Here is a 9,036-nt window from a genome sequence, read left to right as displayed (position 1 = left end):
AGAAATATTCATAATTACGAGGGTTCTTGGACTGTTTGTCCTGTCAAGTAATGAATTAGTTTGTGTGGCAGGAAATTAAACAGGTTTTTTCTGGAACGGTTGGTGCAGTTACAGATAAACCAGCAGGCTGAAGCTACGCTGTAGCGAGAACGAACCGACTCAAAAATGAGCGTTAGTTCGTCCTTCTCAATGCACAGCTCTGCAAGAAGCGTATCCCGGCGAAGTCAATTACTTAGAGGCTATGCTTTGATTAATTCAGCTTCAGATTATAAAAAAATAGCTAAAAAAAATGGTTTGCTGAAACTAAAACAAAAAACAAACATTTATGCATCTATTTAACAAATCCTCTAATTTAACTTTATTTAATCTCACACATGTAGTATATGTCAATGGCTAGGTGTGAACCATTGACTCCTGGCTTGTTCAGCCAAAAAATGTTGATTATGGCAAGGTACATCATTAGGCCAAGTTCCACTAATATGCTGTGATTATCAAGGTCAAATTCTACAAAGGGCGTCAAATATCCTTGTCTAAACGAAAATATAGTCTACTCATTATCTAGATTAACTGACCTTAATTTATTTTCAGTACGAGACCATTAGATCCTTGCACAAGCTCAGACTAGCTATAGGTCGCAGCGCCATCGTCTAGGCTATCACAACGACCATGTGGTTTGGTTGACTACTTAGCTTTTAGCAATGACAGACCGACCTTGGTTCGTTGAGGGAATATATATATATATGTACATAGTCTTCTGCTCTACACTTCTAGGATTAGTCACTCTCCGCGTGCTTCAAGGGATCGTGAATGTAACTGCTGCGTGCTGTAGGGAAGTAACTGACAAGGAAGACCAGTTTTAAGCACTTTTGTCGTCGACCAGGTCTACGCCTAAAGCGTGCGACAAGAACGAGAGATATCTGAAGAGCCATGACCGGGCAGCGTGTTGTAACTTCGACGTTCGCCCCAACTCAGCTGTTTATCATCATATCGATGCCCCCTCGTGTGAATTTATCGTTTGTGGGGAACCAAGGGCCACAACCGCTTCCACCTTAACAACAGCGGATTATGCTGCCGTTTATGAGCAGTTAACTTCCATCGGTACAGACGCCTCACTCTTTCGATGAGGGGCAACCCCCAGGCACTGATGCAGAACCTGTATATGTTAAGTAATCACTAACTGAGTATGACAGCACAATAGCATAAAAAATGTCGTAAGCCAAATGGGCTATTAGACGTTTCACTGGAGTGATACTCCGATCTAATCCAGCGCATAACTCGGGGCTTCTCCGATACAGCTTCCGAAACTCAACTGCCCGATCCAGAGACTTGAAAACCAGCTGCAGTCTTGCAATGGCAGCAAAGCCTATATCGCCAGCCGGGATTGGTGGTGAACTATGAACTTTTAAAGACCGAAGAGACATGTGTTGTATCAATTTTGTGATAGGGCCGGTCATAAACTTGGGGTATTTATCCGTCGCTGCGGGTGTACGTGTCGGAATACGCGTTTTTGCGTTCTCGTAGACGTGCGGAATAAAGAATAAAATTTGATGTTACGAGAGATATTAGGTAGTCAAAAAGCAAAACATTTTTGTAGAACTTTTCGTTCTATTCTAGTTCTATTCATTAGTTTATGGTAGTACCATGATAATACTCGTTAAGTTTCTTTAAAGTTCAATTACGTTCTTTTCTAGTTCTATTCATTATTTTATGGTAGTACCATGATAATACTCGTTAAGTTTCTTTAAAGTTCAATTAGTATGGGAAGCACTACATAAGCCTATGTATATGCTTATGTTTAGAAAAAATAGGTATGTGTGTTTTCATCTTTCGTTCACAACTAAACAAAAAGTCAAACAATGCTGAATCACTTGTTTAGCTTTTTAAATTATTTTGTGAAAATTAAGGCACTCACGATTTAGTACCACCAACGGCATGTCTTTGGAGAAACTGTATGCGCGATTTACTACCATTATACGAGCAATCTATAGCTTCGTGGAGAATTGCCAAACTGCTGAGGTCTTATTGAACGGCTACTTCCTGGTAGACCGCAAACTGTATCACTGACATCCTGCAAACACACATTTTAGCTTGTAATGATCATTTGGATAGAATTTGAACAGGATATGTGTTCACAATATTGAGTTTACTATATAGGATAGAAAAATAGCAGTCTAACAAAAATATTACGACATTGTTATTGTTGCTCAACGACTGGATTCTTAACAAGTTCCAATTGAAAGCGGAGAAAGATGGAATATGTATATCCTATAGCTGTTTCTGCGACTCATTTGCCTTGTAGAGCAATAAATGGTTGTATATCAGTATGCTATCAACCTCGACGCTCCGTCGGCTTCATGTGGCGGATTTTCGTTGTGGTCAACGCCAACTCCATTAAAATGTTCTAATTTACAATTAATAATTTTCGAATGTGAACTAAACCAGTAACGGTACGATTCGGACAATTTAGACGCTCTTCAAGCAGGCTCTGTCACATTGTCTGCTCATGAACTAATATAAAATTTTTTTTCTTCGAGAAACATAATCACATTCAGTCACCTTATTAGCGATTGCTACAATGTCTAGTCAAAACGCTAACCATTTGTTAACAATCGTTTGACGGAAGTAAAATGCCAACGCGAAGCATGGTGGCATCGTCATTACTAACATTATAATCAGGCATTTCATCGACCTCCGCTAGCCAACGACGCACGTTTCAGTATACAGGAACGTATCCGAATGCATATATAAATCTACAATGCTGACAGAATCGCCTATTGCTCGTTAATTGAGTATTGAGAAGTGGCCATCGATTGGCTAGCAAAATAGAGCGATCAATCGCTGCGGCTGGTGTGAGCAACAATGGCATACGCGCCCATGATGGGTGGCCACGGGATGCATATTGAGCCGTCTGGGCATCCCGTCGTCGTGTCGATTGTGAGCGGACACCAGCAATACCCCCAACAGCAATACCCCCAACAGCAATACCCCCAACAGCAATACCCCCAACAGCAATACCCCCAACAGCAATACCCCCAACAGCAATACCTCCAACAGCAATACCTCCAACAGCAATACCTCCAACAGCAGCCTATGGTCGCCTCAACAATGGGAGGTCAGCAAGTCGGCGGACAGCCTGTGATCTTGTCTTTCATGGCTAATCAACCTCTCGTAATTCTGTCATACCTGGGTGGTCAGAGGGGCTTCCAGCATCCCGTCGTTTTGTCCACGATGGGTAGTCAACAGCCAGGTTTCGGTGGACCACAGGCAATGGCCATGTCGATCAGTACTCAACCACAAAGCGCGAATCTGATGCGACAACAAATGATGATGCACGATGGTCAGCAAGTTTTTCAGAGTGAGGACCAATTTACGGGGGAACCTAGACAGCCTGCTCCAGTGCTACTGGACGGTGTCAGACCGCAACAGGGATCGGTGCTCACTCGACCTCCGGTTGCACCTGGATCGACGCTTCGACAGCCTGGAGCGCCAGGGCCGTTGATGGCAAGTACTCAGATGCTCCCAGCAAAACCTGGACCACAGATACTCCCAGCAAAACCTGGACCACAGATACTCCCAGCAAAACCTGGGCCACAAGTACTCCCGGCAAAACCTGGACCGCAGATGTCTCTTTCAAAACCTGGACCACAAATGGCGCCGAAGATGCCTAGTAAAAATATAAGATAAAAATAATACCATGGTAAAACAGTAAGAAGAGCAGTGAACAACTCTCCGATTTGCAGGAGTTTTTGGGGAAGATCGGCGAATTGGTAGTGTCGTACTTTTACCGTTAACCATACCCTTCAAACACGAGCTATTCGCTGAATATGCCAAAATACCGACTAAATACAAACAATGTCAGTTGTGCTATCAACTGCTACTAGTGTCTTGTTGTTAGAAACCCTTTTTTTTTGTTATCACCCTGTCAATGTATTTTTTGCTTTTGCTACCCCAGCTGAGCGATGACTTTGAGTATTATACGAGTGATCTGGTACGAGTGATCTGGTGAACGACATGTTCATACTTCGTACTTTTCGCCTTTATGGATCACCAGTCTTGTACGGCGTATCAGAAAATAACATCGTTCATATGCTTGCACTGGCGTTGTACTTTGTCGAGCAATTTTCTATGGCTCACTATTCTATCGTACCGGGTCGCGTAGAGTTGGCTGTGTACAATAGGGGCAAACTGACACACGGGCATCAGGCGTTCAGCACTAGTGACGTTGAAAGAAAGCCAATCTTGGTGGCGCGATCTTGGGAGAGCTTCCGTCAAGACCGTCGACAAGACCAATGAGTTGGCGCGGATCCAAGGCCATTGTGCTATACAGCTGGTGCTGCAGTTAATGCTACCTCGCGTATACGTTTTTAGGCGACAACAAATTCAGCCCTGTCGCGTCGATAAAGAGCAACTAAATGGTATATTATCATAATAATACACAAAATGTGGTATTAGATTTCGGTACGGTGCGAGAAATGTTTCCGATCTAATAAATTCAATATTATTGGAATATGAGCTGAGCGAGATCCGTAAAAAAATGTGAATATCCAAATATTAACAGCTGTTTCATATATATCCTTACACGACGGGATAAAATAAATGAATAGGCAGTAATTCTATGAAAATAGTAAATTTGCGAGATATATTGAAAGAACAAGTTTGCTTGAGGTGATTATACTAAGGGTTCAAACCAAGCCTTACAAAATCCTCAGCTCACTATGCAGAATCTACTCTGTTTGTGATTGGCGGCCATATTTTTTGAGTTTTGCTCCCAACAAACGCCTAGTCAATTCCCTGTGAAACATTAGATCCTAATAATAATAATCGGTGTTAATTATACATATAGCCTGTGAAAGAGGTCGAAGCCGCTTCTCTGTGTACAGCATGTTTTTAGGTATTTCCAAAAACGTGATTCCTCTACCCAGTATAACTTACTACATAGTTTTATAAATGAAAACAGTTTTCAGAACATCTAACACACTGATTCAGCGGCACTTCTTTTCAAGTTGAGTTTTTAATTTAAGTAATTCCGTGCATCGTCTTATTTCAAACATTAAACTACAATTACCATCAGTCTACCTTTCGCAGTGTTGGCTATATACAAGCAAAATACATATAATTTTTTTAATATGTAGCCCTAAAATATTTAATTTAGCAGTTGGCTTAACGACCGAATTTAGTTACACATATTGGATCGAGCGTTGAGAAACTGTGCAGTCAGTTATGCCATTTTTGCCGCTAAATAAAAAAAAAAAGCAAATCCTGTTATAACGTGACGGTTAGTTCCATTTAGGTTCTTCACTCCTTTCAACACAATCCAAGCAAAATATATCACCTTTTTTTTTTTATAAAAGTTCGTTTCTTTCTGAAGTTTGCGAATTCTCTTTTGGCCTTACTTATATGGAAATCCATTTTTAAGGCATTGTTGTTTTAGGTTGTTAGTGCCCGTTGCATATGGAACCTGCTCGACACAGTAGGTTAAGATACTCTATAGTCCCAATACTTTGCGCTGTTCTGCACCTAACACAGTGGCATACAGATATTTTGGATAATTAGAAAATTGTTGAACAGGTGCCGAGAAAAGACAGGAAGTTTTACACCTTATAATTATATGTTCCCAACGAAACACGCTTTTTCCTACATCCGATAGCTTTCCAAATATCTTGTAGCTGACTGTTGTGCCTGATGCTAAAAGTGACTTCGGCTGAAACTTTGAAACGCGCAAATATGAACGCACCTTCAAGCAGCCGGTAAGTTAACATGGCATAACCTTAGCCGCATAGCTATTTAGCCAGAGTTATTTTCTGTCTGAAAAAATTGCTAATTGCGCGAGGTCTATTTGATACTGTTTCATTTAGTAATGATAGGGGTGAGTCATAACAGAAGAGAAGTAGCTCTAACAATTTTCGTAGTGGCATTTTGTAAGCGTGACGATATCTTCATCAGATTTGATAAAGCTATTCCGGTCAGTCTTGCTAGAACACGGGGAAGGCTACTTCGGTGGCGCTGATGATGGGCCGGCGTTCGAAATTAATTTGCTGCCGCCACACAGTGTCTCTCGTAGGACAACCATATTTAGGATAGTCCTGTATTCAAGAGATAAATAGGTCTCACTACGGGGTCGTTGATTACCTATTTAATTTAGTCAGTCATAGACTAATCGGTCTGATCCCAGTGAAAGGACCAATAGGCAGACAGTAACGCTATGTGTACTCATTACTCATCTTCTCGGAAGTGGTGCACTAGTGATTTGCTGTCATTCTTTTGAACTATAGAATTGGTTTGTGAATAACTTACATAAGAATTCGGCCTATTTGATCGGTGTGGGGATGAGGGCGTCCCTTTCGGCAGCTCATGCAAACCCCGTTTGAAAAATAAACGCAATAGTCTTTTTCAGATAATTGCTTTTACATTTCATCTTTCTGAAACTTGAACAGATGTATATTGCAGACCTTCAAAATGTCAAAGGATAATTTGGGCCCTACCTTTAAACAAATTCATTCTGATATTCAAGTGTCTTCAATGGCGATGAAGTTAGCTGCAACGCGGTACGATTTTCAGAATGTAGTGTAACTATGGGCTCGTGGGCCGCTGCGTCTAGTGCCAACTAAAACGGGGAACGTAATTTGCCACACAATGAAGGGGGTCGCTCGAAACGAAGTTAGATGTCTATAAAACGTCTATTAGATAACGTCTGCAATTGATTTTACGGAAAGGAGAACGGGTCTGCTGACGCCGTGTCGGCCTTGTCGTTTTGGAATTACCTAAAATTAGTTAATCAAGTCAAGTAGTCGATAGGATTGACTAAGACAGTTCATTATGTGTTAAACAAATCGTTATATATTTTTATTGAACTACACTGCTGTGCTCACGTTCCTTCCAGATCGAAACTGTAGCCTGGTGCCCCGAGCATATTTAGTGCTTTTTGGCGGTATAAACACAATGCCTTATAAGCGATTACCCTATGAACAAAAACTCATGTACTAGCTTGCGAAATGCTCAGTTTATTATTTACAAAATAATTTTACTTCGACAATCGTCTACTGTTCTATTGATATGGTACAAAAACAAGAAGAAAAAAAACGTCTTTTAGCGACTAAGCGAAGGGAAAAATAACGTAAATTCTAGATCAGAATTCTACAGATCGATCACTTTGCTTTTGTCTGAAAAGCTATCCTTGTGTAGCTGGTATCAGATTGTTCAACATGTTAATGTAAATCTGTGATGTGTATTACAGCTGAAGATACCTGACGTTAACTGAATCAATTCCAAGAGCGTTCCTCTAAAGGAAATCTAGTATGCGAACGGTCAATGGTAACGGGTTTAAGGGCTAACTTAGAAGTTAAATCACTGTTAAATAAGCCATTACAACAACGCAGTTTCACTAGTGCTAACTTTTCTGTGTCAAAGTAAGTAACAATTTCGTTGTAACTAAATCAAGCTAATTTAAGACAAGCTAATTGATCCGAATCAATAAAATAATATCAGTTCGATGTGGGTTAGATCTGATGAAATTTAGCTACGTATGTCCTGATCGAATCTGTCGATCGATACGCCGGTTTCCACATTTCTTCTGAAGCGCTACACTAGGCAGTGCACTAAATGGATTAACTGTAAGTTCACCTTGTTCATTTCTAAAATAGATCCTATAATGAAATACAGGAATAATAAGGACGTACGTGTGCTAAGGAAATAAATATCGTTGGCCACTATTTATGAATGTATCGGGAATCGGTGCTCGTAGATATACATATATCAGATATTGCTTACGATTGGTAATAGCACAAGCTTTTCCCGTTTGTTTCTCCACACGGAAAAGAGGATCGTTATCACTCATTAAAAATGCTTTACGCCTTAAACTATTTAGGCCTTAACTATCTTATATCACTTAACTGCGCAAACATCCCAATAAAAAATATTAGCAATGTTATGCATTTAATATTCAGCTAAATATCATTCAAGAACCATCTACGAACCCTGTTTAGAATCCTACTATCTCCTATCTCAATTCTATTTCAACACGGCGTTAAATACATCCTAAGCAATGCGATCTTCCAAGCATGGAAAAGGTGCCAGGTAATTGGCAAATTAATATTTTCCAGCTAATTCACTAGAAGTTTATTTATAGTTGATGGGTCTATAGTTTACTTTGCCGGACGGATTATTTCGAATATATTTTTTAAGGGTTCATCCCCCTCATTCCCGTTCAGCTTTTTTTCCAACAAAAAGTTGAATATCGTAAAAACCTACAGCGTAGGTTTACGCCTGAGAGGTCACAGGTTTACACCTATGGCGCCAATAGTCACTTTTGAGAAGTGGCCATTAGCTGATTGGTATAACCACAGAGTAGTTCCTAACAAGTAGCGAGGTATATCATCGAGACGATATTACTGACAACCCGCTCTGTATTTGTGTTTGTCTCACAGTTCGGGAGAAACTCCAGCAAATAAGTTGATTAAGCCAGAGCAAATAATCTAAATGTTTCTGAATCAAACATAAATCAATACATTAATCTTTCTCTCAACAGAATTCTAGCATGACAGATGTTAGTACCAATCTACGCGTTTTTATCTATAATTAATTCTATATATTTGCATATTTTCCAACAAGTGTCATTGGGGTTCATGAAAGGCAGAAGTTTATGGCTATTAACATTTTTCGATTATATTATATACAATTTATGTAATTACATTACACACATATTATCTTCTGAAATAGAGGTCGGTACTAAGGTCAACTTAGTGCTCCAAGGAGGCATCCTGCATGCACGTAGGACTCAGTCAACGCTTAGCCGGAACACATGCTTTTCGAAGAAAGACAATAGCATAGCTTGTCTTTCTTTTCACCCATTTGGCAGAGAATATTTATTACCACTTAAGTAATGCCACTTCATTCGTTTACGTGGCCATGCTTAAGCGATGCCACTCAACGGAAATTAAATATATATATCCTATAGTGCCAGTAATATTTATGAGATATATCTTATTGTACAAACATGACCGCTTCGAGCACTTGCTGCCCGGGAGCATATCAGCGTAA

This window comes from Varroa destructor, unplaced genomic scaffold, assembly GCF_002443255.2.
Source record: "Varroa destructor unplaced genomic scaffold, Vdes_3.0 BEIS01000005.1, whole genome shotgun sequence".
Taxonomy (NCBI): domain Eukaryota; kingdom Metazoa; phylum Arthropoda; class Arachnida; order Mesostigmata; family Varroidae; genus Varroa; species Varroa destructor.
Note: the sequence above shows the minus strand (reverse complement) of the source record.